The sequence below is a fragment of the Trachypithecus francoisi genome, unplaced genomic scaffold, assembly GCF_009764315.1.
Source record: "Trachypithecus francoisi isolate TF-2019V2 unplaced genomic scaffold, Tfra_2.0 Lachesis_group9, whole genome shotgun sequence".
In the NCBI taxonomy this organism is placed as follows: domain Eukaryota; kingdom Metazoa; phylum Chordata; class Mammalia; order Primates; family Cercopithecidae; genus Trachypithecus; species Trachypithecus francoisi.
The window spans coordinates 18225457-18244052 of record NW_022681474.1 but is presented as its reverse complement, the minus strand read 5'-3'; the positions used below and the strand labels follow the sequence as shown (position 1 = coordinate 18244052).

Genomic DNA, 18596 nt, shown 5'->3' with positions numbered 1-18596 from the left:
AAAAAAATCAGGTGTTCTTTCATTATTTATTTTTTTCATTCGTTTATGTTCTTTTTGTTTCCTTTTCTGTTCAAGCCTCCTAGGTAATTGTACTGTAAATAATCTTAAGTGATTCTCATGTCCACTTTCTTTTTTTCTTTTCTTTTTTTTTTTTTAGAGAATGGGGTCTCGCTGTATTACCCAGGCAGGTCTCAAACTCCTGGGCTCAAGCTATCCTCCCGCCTCTGCCTCCCTGAGAGCTGGGATTACAGGCGTGAGCCACCGCGCCTGGCCTCATGTCCACTTTCATATGACTTTTCATGGATTTCTTCATTTAACAAACATATTTGGCATTTGTTACACATGTTAATAATTTTGCATTTTACCACTAAAGTGTGACTTTAGCAATTAAAATATTTTTACTTCTCTGTATATTTTAAGAGAAAAACTAGATTTTTATGACAATAAATTTCTGATACGAAAACAGTTAAGAAATATGATATCTGACTTTCTGTACCACAAAAATCATCTATTTGTGGATAGCTGAATGATTATATTAGGCTTAACCATGTTGTTTCTATTTTTCCCACGAGAAGTCACAGGGGTTCTGAGTTGGATTAAGAAATATAAAATCAGACCAGGCGCGGTGGCTCATATACGTAATCATATCACTGTGGGAGGCCGAGACGGGTGGATCACAAGGTCAGGGGATGAAGACCATCCTGGCTAACACAGTGAAACCCCGTCTCTGCCAAAAACACAAAAAAATAGCCAGGCGTGGTGGCGGGCGCCTGTAGTCCCAGCTACTTGGGAGGCTGAGGCAGGAGAATCACTTGAACCCAGGAGGTGGAAGTTGCAGCAAGCTGAGATTGCCCCACTGCACTCCAGCCTGGGCGACAGAGTGAGACTCCGTTGCAAAAAAAAAAAAAAAAAGAAAAGAAAAGAAATATCCAAAGTGACCATGATTTTATTTAGAATATAATTTTTAAAAGAAACTAAAGTTTAATAGCTAAAATATTTTTATATTAGGTTGTGTTTAATTCTCACAACTCTTTTAAATTATTTAAATTTAAGGATTCCCACTATATAAAGTAGAAAACTGAGCAAAATTCACCTCCTAAGTTGCAGGGAGATTCCCATGCCAAACCAACGAGACTGTCTAAATACACCCTTTTCAGTAATTTGCTTTGTAATTTTAAATAGTCTCTGTAATAAGCTGTGAAAGCAGAAGGGAGTGTCCAGGTACAAATCCAGTTTAGGAGGACTCACAAGGAGGTATGGAACTCCTAAGCCTGGGTTCAGAAAGCAATTCTTCCTCTTGACCTACAGCACAACCCCTCAACAAGGGGAAAAGGAAATAGTGGACTATAGGCAAAGAGAGATGAATGCCACGGCCACCCTGGTAACTAGGATTCCTGGCCTGTGCCAGCACACCCAGCTAATTTTTGTGTTTTTGGCACAGATGGGGTTTCGCCATGTTGGCCAGGCTGGTTGCTAACTCCTGACTTCAAGTGATCTGCCTCCCTCGGCCTCCCAAAGTGCTGTGATTGCAGAACTTTTTAAATATTTAAAACGAATACAATTTGTGAATGCTGGTCATGCTCAGTCTTTTTGCTCCAAGTGTATAGAAATGCCTGCCTTGGATCAAGCCTGCCTCTCCATCACCTAATGGATTTAGTACAAGATGTGATGGTCTAATCAAAGTTTTTTCAAAAATTTGCATGTACAAATTAAAAAAATGAAAATGTATTGGCATTAAATGTTCTGAGACAGAAATGTTTATGCATACGTACACACACACACAAATACACTGCCTAGTGTGCCTTACACATGGCAAAAACAAAAGTATTATAGATTTCCTTCAGTTTAACATTACATAGTAACTCAGGAAGGAAAGAAACAAAAGATAAAAAGGATTTTGAGACATTCTTCAATGATGAACTATTATAGAGTAATAAAAAATAATTATGAAGCTGTATGAAAACACAAACATTATATTAACTATAAATACAGGATAAGTGTGGTGGTTTATACCTGTAATCCCAGCGCTTTGGGAGGTCAAGGTGGGAAGATTGTTTGAAGCCAGGATTTGGAGACCAACCTGCGCAACAAAGCAAAATCCTATCTCTACAAAAAAGTTAAAAATTAGCTAGGCACCAGTTGTGTGGGCCTGTAGTCCCCAGCTACTCAGGAGGCTGAAGCAGGAGGATCGCTTGAGCCTCGGAACTTGAGGCTTCAGTGAGCTATGATTGCATCACGGCACTTCAGCCTGAGCAACAGAATAAGATCTCATCTCAAAACAAAAGTAAATACAAAATTTAGAAAGCCTCATCAATTTGAGTGAAATTCTGTAAAATATAGTCACATATGGACAAGGACTAAAACGTGATTTTTAAAAATAAAAAATTACAGAATGATTATACATATTTATTATTTGACCCAGCAATCCTATGTTTAGGAATCTATCCCAAAGATGCACAGGTAAAAATGGCATCTGTATGAAGATATTCACGGTGGTCTTATTTATAAAAGCAGAAGACTAGAAACAACCCTAATGTTAAAAAATAGAGGACTTTTAAAATAAACTGTGAGATATTCACGAATTGGAATACTATGTAGCTGTAAAGAGGAAGGGTGATGATCCTCTATATTATTATGAAGAGATCCCCAAAATGTATTGTTAAGTAAAAAAGCGTGGTGCCATCGTTTAACTCATAGCTGCCCAGATTAGATGGTCATTTGGAGTTTTAGATATAATTTATGGAAAAAGTCATTTTCAGTATTTTGGGGAATTTTTTAGAATCATCTTAAATTATTGAAAATGATTTTTAGTGGGCCTTTATCATCTGTGCTGCATTCTGTGCAACATTGATGCTCTGCCATGATTATCTTAAAACATTATATAAAGTGATAAAAACAGTCATTGAAAGTATACTTTTAAAAAAACAATGGCCTGTAATCCTAGCACTTGGGCAGGCCAAGATGGAAGGATTGCTTGAGGCCAAGAGTTTGAGACCAGCCTGGGCAATATGGCTACAAAAATTTCAAAATATAGCCAGACATGGTGGCATGTGTCTGTAGTCCCAGCTATTCAGGAGGCTGAGATGTGAGAATCACCTAAGCCTGGGAAGTTGAGGCTGCAGTCAGCCATGATAGTGTCACTGCACTCCAACCAGGGCAACCAAGCAAGACCCTATCTCTAAAAAGTAAAAATAAAATGAGCTAAAACCAAATATTTTTTTAAATACTCAAAAGAGAGAACAAAAAAGGACAAAATAATAAACCCAGTTTATAATAAAGAGTATCGAACTGAACTTTCAAAAAATATCTGAAAACGATAGTAAATACAATGGGTATTTTTTGAGACAGTGAAATTCGTTTGAGCAACAGAACTACTAGTTTTGAAGCCTATGACATTTCAGATTATGACTTAAAATTTCAGGGTTACAAGAGCTAGCACCTTAGGGTAAAAGATCCAAGTGAATCTCTGGACAAAATCCAATTAAACCAAGTTCTAACTATTGTTACCATGTAATCCCCTCCTATTGACTTGGCACCTAAATAATTTCCTTCTGGAACAAAACAAGCAATCTCCTTCCCACCCGCTAAAATTTTTGACTTGCCAACACATTTAATTTTCAGACATTCACATGATATGAGCAGAAAAAGAAGTCATTTAGAAGAATAGTAGGTAGTCCACAGAATAGCTAAGAAGACTGAATATCTAAGCTCCTGTCTATGCAGCCAGGAACACTACCAAACATATTTGGTGAGGACGTGGCTGCTGCACTCTCAATGCCCCTAGTGCTAAATACTATGTTTCCACTACCACCTCTACCAACTGCTATCCCTATGAGGCTCCTATTGCAAAATAAATAACAGAGGCATTCAACTAGAAGAGCCTAAGTCATGTACTTACAACTTAGCTGCAAGGGAGGCTGTTAAAGGAAAGATCCACAGGTTTAACATTTATAGTGGGAGAAGGGCTCTCCCTCCTCCTGAGACTTGTGAGAGATGGATTTCAGATACTGGGTTTTAAAAAGGAATGACAAATATTCACTCAAAAAGGATTCAGGCCAGGACTGGGACAAGACATCCAGATACAGAGTCATAATAGCCTCTTATCAAATTGTATCATTTTGTTATTTCCTCCACTAAACGTGAGCTCTTTGAGGGCATCTGCTATGTCTTAACCACGTATGTGTTATTAGTGCTTGGTACAGTCTGACATTCTCAACAAATGTTTGTTAAGTAAAGAGAAAAATGAACAAATTAGTTAATGAATAACATAACTGAGCACTTTTACTTCACAGTGGCAGTATGTCTGGTGTGGCCTGATGATATCTAACTACTTATTCGTTAGAAGGATAGCAGGTAATTACCTATTAAAAGAAAGATTAATAGGCCTAGTGTAACCTGATGTTAAACTAATTTCTCTGTGAAGTTTCCTCGCCCTGAGCAAAGAGTGAGCCTCAAAAATCCAAAGACGTTTTGAAATATTTAACGGTAATAACTATCTCTTCTGTGATGGGACAAACTCTGGGATGTGAACCTAGAAATTCAGACATAGAAGAAGAAGAATTAATAAGATAAGGGCCTCTCAAACAGGTAGCATCTAGAAAACATACAGATCTTCTTTCATTTTTGGTCGAGACTGCTTCATGCTGTTCCATCTGAAATGATCCATCCCAATTTGTATCAGAGTTGGCTGTTTGATAAAAATTAATGATTGACCAAAAAAGATTAATTACACATTTAAACCAAGAATTCTGATTAACATATGACCAGAGAAACAATGTCTGGAGCTATAGCCAGATTTCACTGAAAGTGAGAAGCTAAAGGGAACATTCAGAAACACAGCTGAAGTCATGTGGGATTTTGTGGGTGATGACTGTGAATTCCATAGTACACAGCGGAAAGGCTTTGAATGTCAGGAATGTATAGACATATGGTCAGATTAGAGGGTATGTTAGTCCATTCTCATGCTGCTAATAAAGTCATACCAGAGACTACATGATTTCTAATGGAAAGAAGATTAATTGACTCACGGTTCTGCATGGCTGGGGAGGCCTCAGGAAACTTACAATCCTGACAGAAGGGGAAGCAAACACATCCTTCTTCACATGGTAGCAGGAGAGAGAAGTGCAGAGCAAAGCAGGGGAAAAGGCTCTTGTAAAACCATCAGATCTCATGAGAACTAACTCACTATCATGAGAATAGGATGGGGGAAACTGCTGCCATGATCCAGTTACTTCCTACTGGGTCCCTCCTATGACACATGGGGATTATGGGAACTACAATATAAGATGAGATTTGGGTAGGGACACAGCCAAACCATACCAGAAGGTGTACAGAACCATACTGGGGATAAAGGTCCAAATAACAAGGAAAGATGTGGGAACCTTGAGTCCCTGTTGTGCCTGGAGTAAGTGGCTGAAGTGCATGATGGCCGTGGCTATGCAGCAGAAAGCTCTCTAGGTAAACCAGGCTGCTACCCACTCCTCACGACTCAAGAAGCCTTAGAGTGTGTGATCTCTTTGAAGTAGATCAGGTATAGTGTGTGTGCTATGGTAAATCCCAACAAAATAATTACAATGGGGCCACTGGATTTGAAAGGAAAACACTAAGACTTCTTCAATGCATTGCTGCCATCCTTTGGAGAAACAGTTCTTGCTCATGACTAGGCTCTGTTAGAAACGGAATTACTGCTCAAGAGATACCTGGTATCTGTGCAAATTGAACTGTGCTTCATGCAGTGGGAGCTTCTCCATCTGCCCTCCATCGGGCATGCTTAGTGTTAGGAGTAAGTAGTATTTATCGGATCAGATCCTCGGGGACTCAAATGCAAATATATATTACCTATAACTTGCTACTTCTGATAGTTAATTTTATGTGTCAACTTGACTGGCCATGGAGTGCCCAGATTAAACATCATTCTGGGTGTGTTCGAGCAGCTCTTTCCAGATAAGCTTAGCATTTGAATTGGTGGAGTCAATGAAGTAAATCACCCTCGCCAATGTGGGTGGGCACCAAGTGAGAGCCTGAATAGAACAAAAGGCAGAGAAGAAATTTGCCCCTTTTATTCCTGCTTCACTTCTTGAGCTGGGACATCTCATCTCATCTCATACCATCTCTGGACAGGGCTTTATACCATCAGCTGCCCTAGTTCACAGGCCTTTGGACTTGGACTGGATTATACCACTAGTTTTCTTGGGTTTCCAGCTTGCAGACAGCAGGTCATTGGACTTCTCAGCCTCCATAATCACTAATTCTTCATAGTAAATCTCCACATAGAAATATATTTGGATATATGCACATATATTCAAATAAATACATGTATCAGTACATATTTTCAAACAAATGTTTTGGGCTCTCTGTGGCCATTGACAGTAAGAATACTGATAGATTATGAAAATATTTTATTTCTGTTCAGTGAAGTCAGTAAAATCTGGCTCTATCTACCCTATAGTTCATGGAAATTCCTACCAGCCCCTAGAAAAGGGTTAAATGTTAGCCTTAATTCCATATTCTGTTACTGTGGTTTTTTTTTAATTTTATATGTCTTCCCAGATGATTTAACAGAAACTTGAAAGAAGCTACAGTCAATTCTCATTATTCATACTAGTTATGTTCTATAAAGTCTCCAAGAATACTGAATTTCTGAATACTGAGCCATTTTCCTAAGGGAAATACAGGAGAGGTTCCAGTGAGCCTCCAGTCTTAACATTTTCATCATGACCTTTTTATAAACTGATTGGTACATAACACTGGTTTATGTGTGTCTCTGTTTAAAGACATTTTATTTAGTCTGTGTTGTTGATTAGTTATCATTGAACTCAGAGCCACCAGCACTGTCACTAAAGCCGGAAGAAAGCTCATCTAACACATTTTTTCTGTAAAGCACGTCGCAGCCTTCTTGCACTTAGGAACGCTAGACAGCACTTCAGTGCTCTGCTTGGTGGCCATTCTAAGCAGCAAAATCACCAACACAAAGCACAAAAATGCAAAAACCATGGCACAAATAGACTGCAAAAGGATACTTGTTCACAGAGCTAAAACAGGAAGATGGAGCGTCGCCTTGTTAATCTCAGCTGGCAACGTGTGCATCTGATGACTCACATTTTCTGCTACCCTGCAATGTGCGTGAATGACTGTGAAAGCACCACAACTGTTGATTTGGGGGTTACAACTAAATTTTAGTGAGTAGGCAATTTCACAAATAGGGAATCTGAAAAGAATGAGGCTCAACAGTATATTGGAGAGAATCCCTGATGATGTTTTGGTGCCGATGGAGATGTCTTCTCTAGGCAAGCTAGACTTATAGACTTATAAATAAGGTACCTTCTATAGTCACCCTCCTAGGTTATTCACAGGGAATAAATGATGTAGACACTCGTGGTATCACACTGATTTAAAAAAAACAAAGATGAAATTATTCTATTTCCTGGTATACTGGGCAAAAAGAAAAGTGAAGGAAAGCGAGACCACAAATTGTTCATGCTTCCTGATCTCCTGCCACACGGCCAAACTAAAATATTCTGAAGATCTTCTTTGAGTTGGGCATGCTTGGAGATGGATACAATGTTTTTGTCCTTTTGAATAATGACTTTAGTTACTTGTTCTAAAGAGAAAGTGATAGAATGAAGTCTGGTCTCAACTTCCAAATACATCATCTTAGGATCGGGCTTCAGGTCTCTCAGAATTTTCCCCACCCACATACTTCCACCTGTTTTCTGTTGCAAAGAGGTATAGAGAAATGGTATTTGCAATGAGGCATATAGAAGCATGGGAAAGGTCTCTTTTTTAAATGGAGAAAAAAGAGCTTGTGGTGGTGGTGATGTCCTTGGGTAGGCAAGAGGAGATAGGATCTAGAAAAGAAGTGGAGGTGTTGGCTTTCGGTAAGAGCATAGACACTTCTTCCATGGAAACAGGAAATGAGGCCTAACAGTAGTTTGCAGAGAATGCCTGCTAATGTTTTGGAGCTGTTTGAGATGTCTTTAAGCAAGCTGGGCTTAGAGACAAGATACCTTTACAGTCATCCCCCGGGTTACCCACAGAGGATAAATGGTGTAGGGACTCCTGGCATTACACTGATTTTTAAAAAATGAAATAACCACATTTCCTGGTATATTGGGCAAAAAGTAAAGGAAAGTGAGTGCATGAATTGCCTGAGCTTCCACCAACTCCAGCTGGGGTACTAATAATATTATAGCTGATGTCCAGTGAAAGTATTCCATGTACCAAGTATTATGCTATTAACTAGAACCATGTTATTAATTATGTTCTAGTTACTGATCATTGTGATAACCCTATAAAATAGTATTATTAACTTTATTGTATGTAGGTAAGGAGGCTGAGGTTTATAATTACATTTAGGTCATTTACTTAAAATCACAGAACTTTTTAGTGGTATAGCCAAGATAACGACTTAGATGGGTGTATCCCAGTGGACACTAAGCTTGTTACTTCAGAAAGAGGGTGTAATCAGCAGGGAGACGCAGGATTATGTACCAGTAACATGCAACCCCTAAATCTCAGTGACTTGACATCATAAAGATTTTTCACGTATGTTACATATCCATTGTGGATCAGCTATGGGCCTGCACTGTGCTGTCTTCATTCTGAAACCCAGGCTGAAGGAACAGTCGCCCTCTGAAATATTGCCAGTCGTCAGGTAGGGGGAAAGAAGAGATTGCTGGTTTGACTGATTTTTTGTTGTTGTTAGAAGACGGATTCCATTTAGCTAGGAACTATAAGATTTCTATGGTTAAATCCGGATGACCATAATATGCTTTTACAATAGTGAATCTGCTTCTATAACCTTGTTTAAAAGGTTGCGGCCAGGCATGGTGGCTCACACCTGTAATCCCAGTACTTTGGGAAGCCAAGGCGGGCAGATCAGGTCAGGTTGAGACCATTCTGGCCAACATGGTGAAATCCTATCTCTACTAAAAATACAAAAAATTAGCTGGATATGGTGGCATGTGTCTGTAATCCCAGCCGCTTGAGAGGCTGAGGCAAGAGAATCGCTTGAACCAGGGAGTTGGAGGTTGCAGTGAGCTGAGATCATGCCACTGCACTCCAGCCTGGTGAAAGAGCGAGACTGTCTCACCAAAAAAAAAAAAGTTGCATAATATTCCATACTATCACTATTCCATTCGTTATTCATTAAACAATCCCCTATCAGTCCGCCCCTATCATGTGAACGCTGGTGCTAATCTTTCACCCTTTTAACACAGAGCTGTTGTATATATCTTCTACTGGGGGCAGCTCCTATTTTTTTTTCTTTTCAGTCTCACTCTGTCACTCAGGCTAGAGTACAGTGGTGTGATCTCTGCTCACTGCAAATTTTGCCTCCCAGGTTCAAGCAATTCTCCTGCCTCAGCCTCTGGAGTAGCTGGAATTACAGGTGTCTGCCACCATACCCAGCTAATTTTTGTATTTTTAGTAGAGATGGGTTTTCACCACATTGGCCAGACTGGTCTAGAACTCCTGACCTCCAATGATCCACCTGCCTTGGCCTCCCAAAGTACTGGGATTACAGGTATGAGCCACTGTGCCTGGCCTGTTATTTTCTTATTGGTTTCAATATGTGGACATTTACAGTTACCAAGAGGCTTTTTCTATCATAAATGTTGCGCATTGTTTTCATAGCTTTTCTCTTCGCCTTTTAAGTGTAGTTACGGCAATTTTGAACAGAGAAATTTTCAAGAGCTTTGTTGGAACAACCACATATGAGTAGATCAATACCCCATTTCCAGCCTTGTGCGGCATTTCCCTCATCAGAGCAAATGAAATCTGATTATGAACTTTGGGGTCTGAACATTCCGTAGCCGTCCTTATCTTCTAGCATTTTTTTTAAAGCGACTCCTTGCATACTCTGATATGTATCTCTATAAACAGTAAAGAATAATAAATGAAACACATGAGAAAAGAAAAATACGATTCCATATTATTAAAGGAAAAAGAGAACACTAGATTAGAAAGACAGATAGGGAAAATAGATATCCCTAAACAATGGCAGAGGCACTAAGATACAAATCATATTATATTTCTCTAGGTCATTTCTCTAATGCTTTTTTTCCCTCATTCGTTAGCCTCTAGCATTCAGGCATACTTGTTTTTCAGCTCCAAGGCACAAATTTCAAATGCTTCTATTTGCTCGAGTTTGATGACATCCAGGTACAAGTCTAGCATTTTGCTCTTTGGTGGAAAAGCAAGTTCATTATCCTCTGCTTATGCAAAAAGTTTTATATTAAGACTTCTTTCACTATCAATATATCCATCAAACACTGAGACATTGTGGGATTTTACTTTACCTTAGGTGTTTTTACTTCATGCACTTGTGAACCACTTGAAATTTTTATGTGCTTGCAATTATTTTTATAAGAAAAAATTAGTATGTGGTTAAGATTTGTAAATGAACTTAGGAAATATTGTAAAAAATCAAAAGTTTAATGTTTTTAGCCATTTTATACAATGCTAAGGAATGTCTATAGATAAATACACCGAGCTTTAAAGTATGATGGTATTTTAGAGCAAAGTGGGGAAGATGTTTCTATATTACTCTTTAATAATATAGTTAAAGGGTTTCAAAGTTAAACGAAATCTTGATTTCACCACAATTCACATGATTTCTTTGAAACGCATTACTTGTCATCACTGTGTTCACTTTTTTCCTCTAGAAAACTACACATTGAATTAATCCAGAGTCTCTATTCAAGAATTACATTATAGAATATAAGTTAAAAGTAAATTTGACTTAAAAGAGGGAGAATAATTTTTTTCAGTTAACTTTGTGGAATAAAATAAAAATCATATATTTGTAAATCACTGACATCAGAATGTATTATGTGAATACCATCACCACAGGAATTTATTATAAATTATATCCTCATTTTAACAAAATATCCCGGCCAAGCATGATGGCTCATGCTATAATCCTAGCTTTTGGGGAGGTTGAGGCAGGAGGATTGCTTGAGGCCAGGAGATTGAGACCAGCCTGGGGAATGTAACATAGCAAGACCTTGACTCTTTAAAAAAATTAGAAAATAAGCCAAACGTGGTGGTATATAACTATAGTCCTAGCTACTCAGGCAGCTGAGGCAGGAGGATTGCTTGGACTCAGGAGTTCAAGGCTGCAGTGAGCTATGATAGCACCATTGCACTCCAACACAAATGACAAAGTAAGATTCTGTCTCTAAAAAAAAAAAAAAGAAAAGTCTCTTAATGTAAGAGAATAAATACCCCATAGGAGTCTTGAATGTTACTGAACAGAAAACTTTCTGAATCATTCTATGAATAAGAAAGATCTACAAAAAAATAGCATTGGAAGTGTTTCCTTTAAAATAAGTCATCTCCTGAGAACTGTTTCATTACTTGATTCAACTTCTCCTGACCTTATGCTGATTATATGATAAAGTTTTATGAGGATGTATAAAATTGTAGCTGCTATCTTGGTGGCAGAAAAAAAAAAAACCAATAGCAAGTTGACTGCCTAAACTGCTCTATTTTAAATAGTAACACAAAATTATGGCAAAGGTTTCCAAATGATACAAATCATAAATATTTTAAGACCCTGATTGATGGATATTTTGCAATATTTTGAGATATTTCAAAATGAGTAGTATATTTTTCTTAGGTGAAAGCTATAACTTAAAACTTAAATGGCTGTAGGCTTCAGTTCTGAACTAAGTTAGAATAGTATTAGGTTAAGGTGTCTTGAGAAATCATTTTTTTTTTTTTGGTGCGCCACCCCTAAAGAAAATGTAATGTACACTTTGTTTTAATAGAAACCCATTTACTGTGTAGATTAACTTGACACATTCTACTGAGGCCACTACGGTCAGAACTCACCATGTATGATAGCAATACATACACATGCTGCGTATACACTTAGGTCATTAATCTAGAAACTCCATCTTTCTGGAATATAGTGAATCTCAGGAAATAATAAAAACAGTTGACATGCAGACCAAGGCTTATGAGCCCTATGCTCATTAAAAATATCTTTAGGTTTTACCTTGGGTGTTTTTTTTTAAGACAGGGTCTTGCTCTGTTGCCCAGGCGTGGGTGCAATGGTGCAATTATAGCCCACTGCAGCATCGACCTCCTGGGCTCAAGCAATCCTCCTGCCTCAGCCTCCCAGAGTGCTAGGATGACAAACCTGACCCACCACACCTGGCCAATATTTTACTTTAGACACAATTTTACCTGCTTTGTTTATGTGCTTTCCCTGTCTATAGCAAGTTAAAAGCAATGAGTTAGAAATTGGAGATATTGAAGGCAGCAAATTGACAATGGGAAAAACTGATAACATGAAACTTGTCTATAAGAGATGAGACAAAAACTTAAAGCATAGATTTAAGAACTCAGTAATAAAAACCTGAAGCCATTTAGTATGCCACAAATAGCCCTATGTATTGCAAAATAGCTTCAGAGAGTCACTCTATCGTGGACAGGTACAACTGGTGTCCATAATAGTTAAAAGTTAACATTAAGTTAAAGATGTTGGTGCAAGCAAAGACACCTCTTACCCTCCAGGTCCCAGGGACGTGATCAAAGATTGCAAACTCTAAGTGCTAAAGAAGAATGCTGTGTATTGCTAAGAATCTTTGCAGAATTTCTCCTAGATGTAAAGTGGTTGATGCTGAATTGAGGGAGGCAGAGAGGGCTGGCTGGGAAATTTCTTCCCTTTAGAAGAGCATTTACCTCCAGCCTCATGACTATAGAGAGACCCAGCTTACTCTATTTGTTAGCTCAGCAAAGTAAAGAGGGCATATTTACCTAGTATTTAAGGAAAACGCTTTTCGTTCTAAGCTAAATATAAATAAGTAACTTAAAAGAAGCATTGATTTAATTCCATAAAAACATAGAGAGAAGCTGAGTAAAGAACAGAGAAACTACTACTGCTTAGCACCGATGGACAGTGAATATTATTTTAAGCCCTTTATATACATTACTTCATTTAATCTTCAAAATCTTCATTTAATCTTCAAATCAACCTTGTGAAATAGAGCTAGGAAGAGGAGTTTTCCAGAGGTTATTTGCTAAATTTCCAATAGCTGGTAAGTAGTAGGACAGATACGACCTGTGTTTTTTAATTAAACAACACTACAAATAATACGAAATACAAACCACAAGTAGGAAAAATAGTTTTCAAAAATATTTCTGATAAATGGTTAATATATTTAACATAAAAATAATTCATATAATTGAAAATAATAGCACTACTATCCCACAGAGAAAATAAAAGAGAAACAAATGACTAATACACATGTGAAAAATATTTATCCCCACATTTAAAAACCTCTAATATTCAGTGATAGCAAGCAAGCAGTGAACCTGAGACTCATGTTGCTGATGGAAGTGTGAACCCATACATCTTTTCTAGAAAATAATTTGTTAAAATATCTACCAATTCTTAGCTCAGTTATTTTGTTGTATGATTTATCCCAAGGATATAATCTGTAATGCAGATTTTTAAAGCATAATTTAAAAAAAATTAGGTCCAATGCTTGTATAATTTATATAAACCAAAAAGAATATTGTGGCATTCTTTTTAATAACAAAAAAATAGTAAACAATAAAACCTTATAATAGGTGAATACTTTAATAAATTATTTTATTCAATTTAATCATATACCATAACTTAAATAGTAATGAATAATTTTGATAGCATGCTTTGAAAAATGCTTATAACATGAAGATAATAGTAGAATATAAAATTTTCCATGTGTGATCTTGTGTCAAGATAAAGCACATATGCACAAAAAATTAGACAATAAATTCATCATATACCTCTCTGTTCTGTGCAATTTTTTATGATAAACATAGATAAGTTCTATAATATGAAAAATGATTTTTAAAGATTAATACTTGCTAACTATAGCATTCATATACTAAAATTAAGCTTCCCATAAATTTGTTACTGGTTGACTTTTTTGGTTTGATTTATTTCCTTAACAATTTACTGGGCTCCTATATAGTGCAGGAACTTTGCCAGATACTAAGGACACCAAAGTGAACAAGACATCATCTCTGCCCTGAAAGACATATACTCTAATAGGGAAATCAGCCAGCCAGGTAAACAAATAAGAATAATTTATAAATGTGGTATGTCTTGTAGAAGAAAAAATATTAAGCATAAAGGGGGTCATGTTCATCTGCTTAGGGGAAAAAGTAAGTTGTCAAAAAAGAAGGAATACGTGTGCTAAGGTCTGAAAGGGTGTCTTCCAGCCTAAAACCAGCCAAGTCTATTTCACGTGGAGAACATACGATGCATCTAGACCAGGAGGCTGAACAGGCTTCTCATCAGGGAATGACAAGAAACTCCGTGAAGCTGCAGTGCAGCAAATGTAGAGTAAAGTGAATTACCCGGAAACAAAGCTGGAGGCAGAGAACAAAGGGCCATGCATATCAATATAAAGTTTGAGCTTTATTCTGTAAAGTCATCGGAAATTGAAAAATTTTAAAGTGTCATTTAAAATGGTGTCACAATATAGGAACTCCCTAGAGGTAAATCTGACAAAAGACATGAAAGATCTGCACCCTGAAAGCTACAAAGTTATTGCTGAGACAAATTAAAGAGGACATAAGTAAATGCAGAGGTAAGCCATGTTCATAGGTTGGAGGATAGCTGAGATGTCAGTGCTTCCCGAATTGATCTGCAGTATCAATACCAAATCAAAACCCTCATAGGTTGTTTTTTTGTAGAAACTGACTTTTTAAAATTCCTTATTTTATTTTATTTTATTTTTTGAGATGTAGTCTCGTTCTTGTTGCCCAGGCTGGAGTGCAATGGCACCATCTCAGCTCACTGCAAACTCCGCCTTCCGGGTTCAAGCGATTCTCCTGCCTCAACCTCCTGAGTAGCTGAGATTACAGGTGTGCACCACCATCCCTGGCTGATTTTTGTATTTTTTAGTAAAGATGGGGTTTTGCAATGTTGGGCAAGCTGGTCTCGAACACCTGATCTCTGATGATCCACCCGCCTCGACCTCCCAAAATGCTGGGACTATAGGCGTGCCCCAGTGCGCCCAGCTGAAACTGACTCTTAAATTCGCATGGAAATGCAAGGGGCTTTGAATAGCCGAAACAACTGTGAGAGATAAAGAAAAGTTAGAGGGCTAACACTACATGGTTTCAAGTATTATTATAAAGATACGATAAGCTAAACAGTGAGGTATCGGCATAAAGACAGCCAAATAGATCAATGGAGCAGCATAGAAGATCCATAATTAAACTCAGGCTTATATGACAACTGATTTTAACAGCAGAGCAAAGGCAATGTGGTAGAGAAAGGATCGCCTTTTTAACAGATGGTGCTGTAACACTGGATAGTAATATGCAAAAATGAAATTAACTTGGATCCTTTTCTTGCACCATATATAAAAATTAACTCAAAATGGGTCACTGACCTAAATATAAGACCTACAACTCTTGAACATGTTGAAAAAAATCAGGAGAAAACTTTTACAGGCTTGGATTAGGCAAAGATTTCTTAAATGCAACACCGAAAGCACAATCCATAAAAGAGCAAAGTGATAAATTGAACTTTATAAAAACTAAAAACTTCTGCTCTTCAGAAGGCACTTATGAAGCAAATGAAATGCCAAGTCACAGACTGGGAGAAAAATCTTTGCAAAGCATATATCTAACAAAGACCTAATATCTAAAATGTATGTAAGAATGCTTAAAACTTAATAAAAAATATATATATATATATATAAGCAAGCAATTTGAACAGACACTGCATCAAAGGAGATAAATGGATGGCAAATTAGCAGATGAAAACATACTCAGTATCACTAAGGATATGTACATTAAATCCACAATGACATCCCCACTAGAATGGCTAAAATTTAAAAGATTGACGATACCAAGTGTTGACAAGTGTGGAGGAACTAGAACTCTCACATACTGTTAATCAAACTGTATAACGGTACCACCACCTTGGAAAACAGGTTGGCAGTTTCTTACAATGTTTAATGATCTAGACATTCTACTCCTAGCTATTCTTACCCAAGAGGAAAGAAAGCACATGTCCTCAGAAATGACTTGTACCTGATGTTCATAGCAGCTGTATTTGTAATAGCCAAAAATTGGCAACAGCCCAACGTCTATCCGTAAGTGAAGAATAGCAAATTGTGGTACATCCGTATGATGGAATACTACTCAGTGATAAAATGAACTTTTGTTACTTGCAACAAAATAGATGAACCTCAAAATAATTATGCCGTGTGAAAAAAAAACAAAGAAATGGATACCGTATGATTTCATTTATATAAAACTCTAGAAAATGCAAACTCACCTACAGTGATAGAAAGCACACTAGCAGTCTCCTGTGAAGTGAGGCATGGCAGGGAAAAAAGAGGTCTCACTTGGAGGATGAGGGGTGTGTTCACTCTCTTGATCATGGTAGTGGTTTCATGAGTGTATCATATGTCAAAACTTACCAGATTGTGTATTTTAAATAAGTACAGTTTATTGTAAGTCAGTTATACCTAAACAAAACTCTTTTTCATTGACGTTCTAGTTTCCAGTTCCATTAGAAATTGAATGGGACTTTCAACTTTGTCTATTCTAAACACACATGTAAAGAACCAATGTCCAACTAATGAGGTTGGCTTACGTAGAAAAAGTGTATTTGGAAAATAAAAATGTGAACTTTTGGTCTAGCATAGTATAGGTGGGAAAGAGGCTGAATCTGACATGTGCAAGTATTCCTGTATAAGAGAACTTACCTCTTCCGTACAGAATGTATATTACCATAAACTTTCACCATGAAACATGCCTGAAGGTTTGCACAAATCCATGCTCACTAAGGAAACTTCTGCCTGGCTTCCCAGGAATCTTGACAGGGGAAAAAATATGACCTTAATAGGAAATATATGCATCCCAGTCACTAGAATTTTAAATTCCCACATTCAAATTAATAAATTGACTTCTTGATTTATGTATCAGTCTCACATAATATAAGTTCATTATCCATCAAATCTTCTTTGATTTTACTAATGAAATCCAGATTCCAGACCTGCAAGTTTAAAGAAACAAACCTTACTTTCTAGTGAAATTACTAAGCTGTGCCACCACCTGTGCTTCTGAGTACAGCCTTCTCCCATAACCCCCACTACAACAATAATTTCTCTTCAGGCAAAGCTTCAGCAAGAAGATTCTGATTTAAAAGCTTTTGCTATATTTCTTTGAGAAACTAATCATTTTCTTAAGAAAATCCTAAGAGTCTTTCTCCATTTGCATAAGGGAAAAACATTCTGTAGTAAGGCACAGGCTGTGATATTTTTACAAATGACCCAATTACTCCTCTTTTAGAATCTTTAAGCATTCACCATTAAAGAATTTCTGGTCACACATACAGACATTTTTTATAATTATGGAGAACACTCCAAAAACAGCTTTTAGAAGCAAAAATAAGACTTTTAGTTTGAAGCAGAAATAAAATTATTTAGGATTTCCATGTGCTTTTATGGATTTTCAGGCAATGTGGTGGAGGTAAAATTCTGAGGCAGTATTGAAAGTGCTCTTTCCAGAATAAAACTGGACCTGCAACCTGTATGTGTAAACAGACATCAACCGAGGTTGAGGTTCTGGTCATCTTCTGGCTTCATAAATATTAGTAAATGCATTTTCATGATTTCTCATTCAGGGCACATTTCTAGGCACTATGCAAAATTATATTAAATCATCATGGTCTTTCCTCATCACTGAAGAAATAGTTTACAAATACAATCACATTTAACAAAAGCAAGCCTGCAGAGAGGCCAAGAGGGCATCTGCTTGTCTTATTTATCTCTGTACTTACGAGAGCTGCATTTTTTTTCTTTCCAACTTTTATACTTTTATTTCAGGTTCAATGGGGTATGATATGCTTTGGCTGTGTCCCCACTCAAATCTCATCTTGAATTGTAGCTCCCACCATTCCCATATGTCATGGAAGGGACCCAGTGGAAAGTAATTGAATCATAAGGGCAGTTCTTTCCCATGCTGAATAAGTCTCATGAGATCTGATGGTTTTATCGAGAGAGTTTCCCCGCAAAAGCTCTCTCTCTTGCCTGCCACCATGTAAGACGTGCCTTTCACCTTCTGCCATAATTGTGAGGCCTCCCCAGCCAAGTGGAACTGTGAGTCCATTAAACCTCTTTTCCTTTATAAATTACCCAGTCTCGGGTATGTCTTTACGGGCAGCATGGGAACAGACTAATACAGGGTACATGCACAGGTTAGTTACATGAGTATAAATTGCATGTCATGGAAGTTTGGTGTACAGATAATTTTGTCACCCAGGTAATGAGCATAGTACCTGATAGGTATTATAGTTTTTCAGTCCTAACCCACATCTCACCCTCCACCCCCAGTGTCTACTGTTTGCTTCTTTGTGTCCATGTGTACTCAATGTTTAACTTTCACTTATAAATGAGAACATGCAGTATTTGGTTTTGGTTTTCTGTTCCTGTATTCATTCACTTAGAACAATGGCTTCCCGAGAGCTGTATTTTTATATAAAGTCAGTCCAGTAGGAAGTGATTTTCTCTTTTCCAATTGATCATACAAGACTTCATGGTGATGTTAGCAAGAAAGAAAAGGGGGGTAACTTGATG

At 37.4% G+C, this 18596-nt stretch overlaps 1 long non-coding RNA gene across 1 annotated transcript; it reads left to right on the top strand.

Moving 5' to 3' along the window:
• The first annotated feature begins 788 nt into the window (after positions 1-788).
• LOC117082338 lies at positions 789-2178 on the top strand. The gene is made up of 3 exons (XR_004436555.1): positions 789-825; positions 2037-2042; positions 2075-2178. It is a non-coding gene; the product is annotated as an uncharacterized LOC117082338 (long non-coding RNA).
• The last annotated feature ends 16418 nt before the right edge of the window (positions 2179-18596 follow it).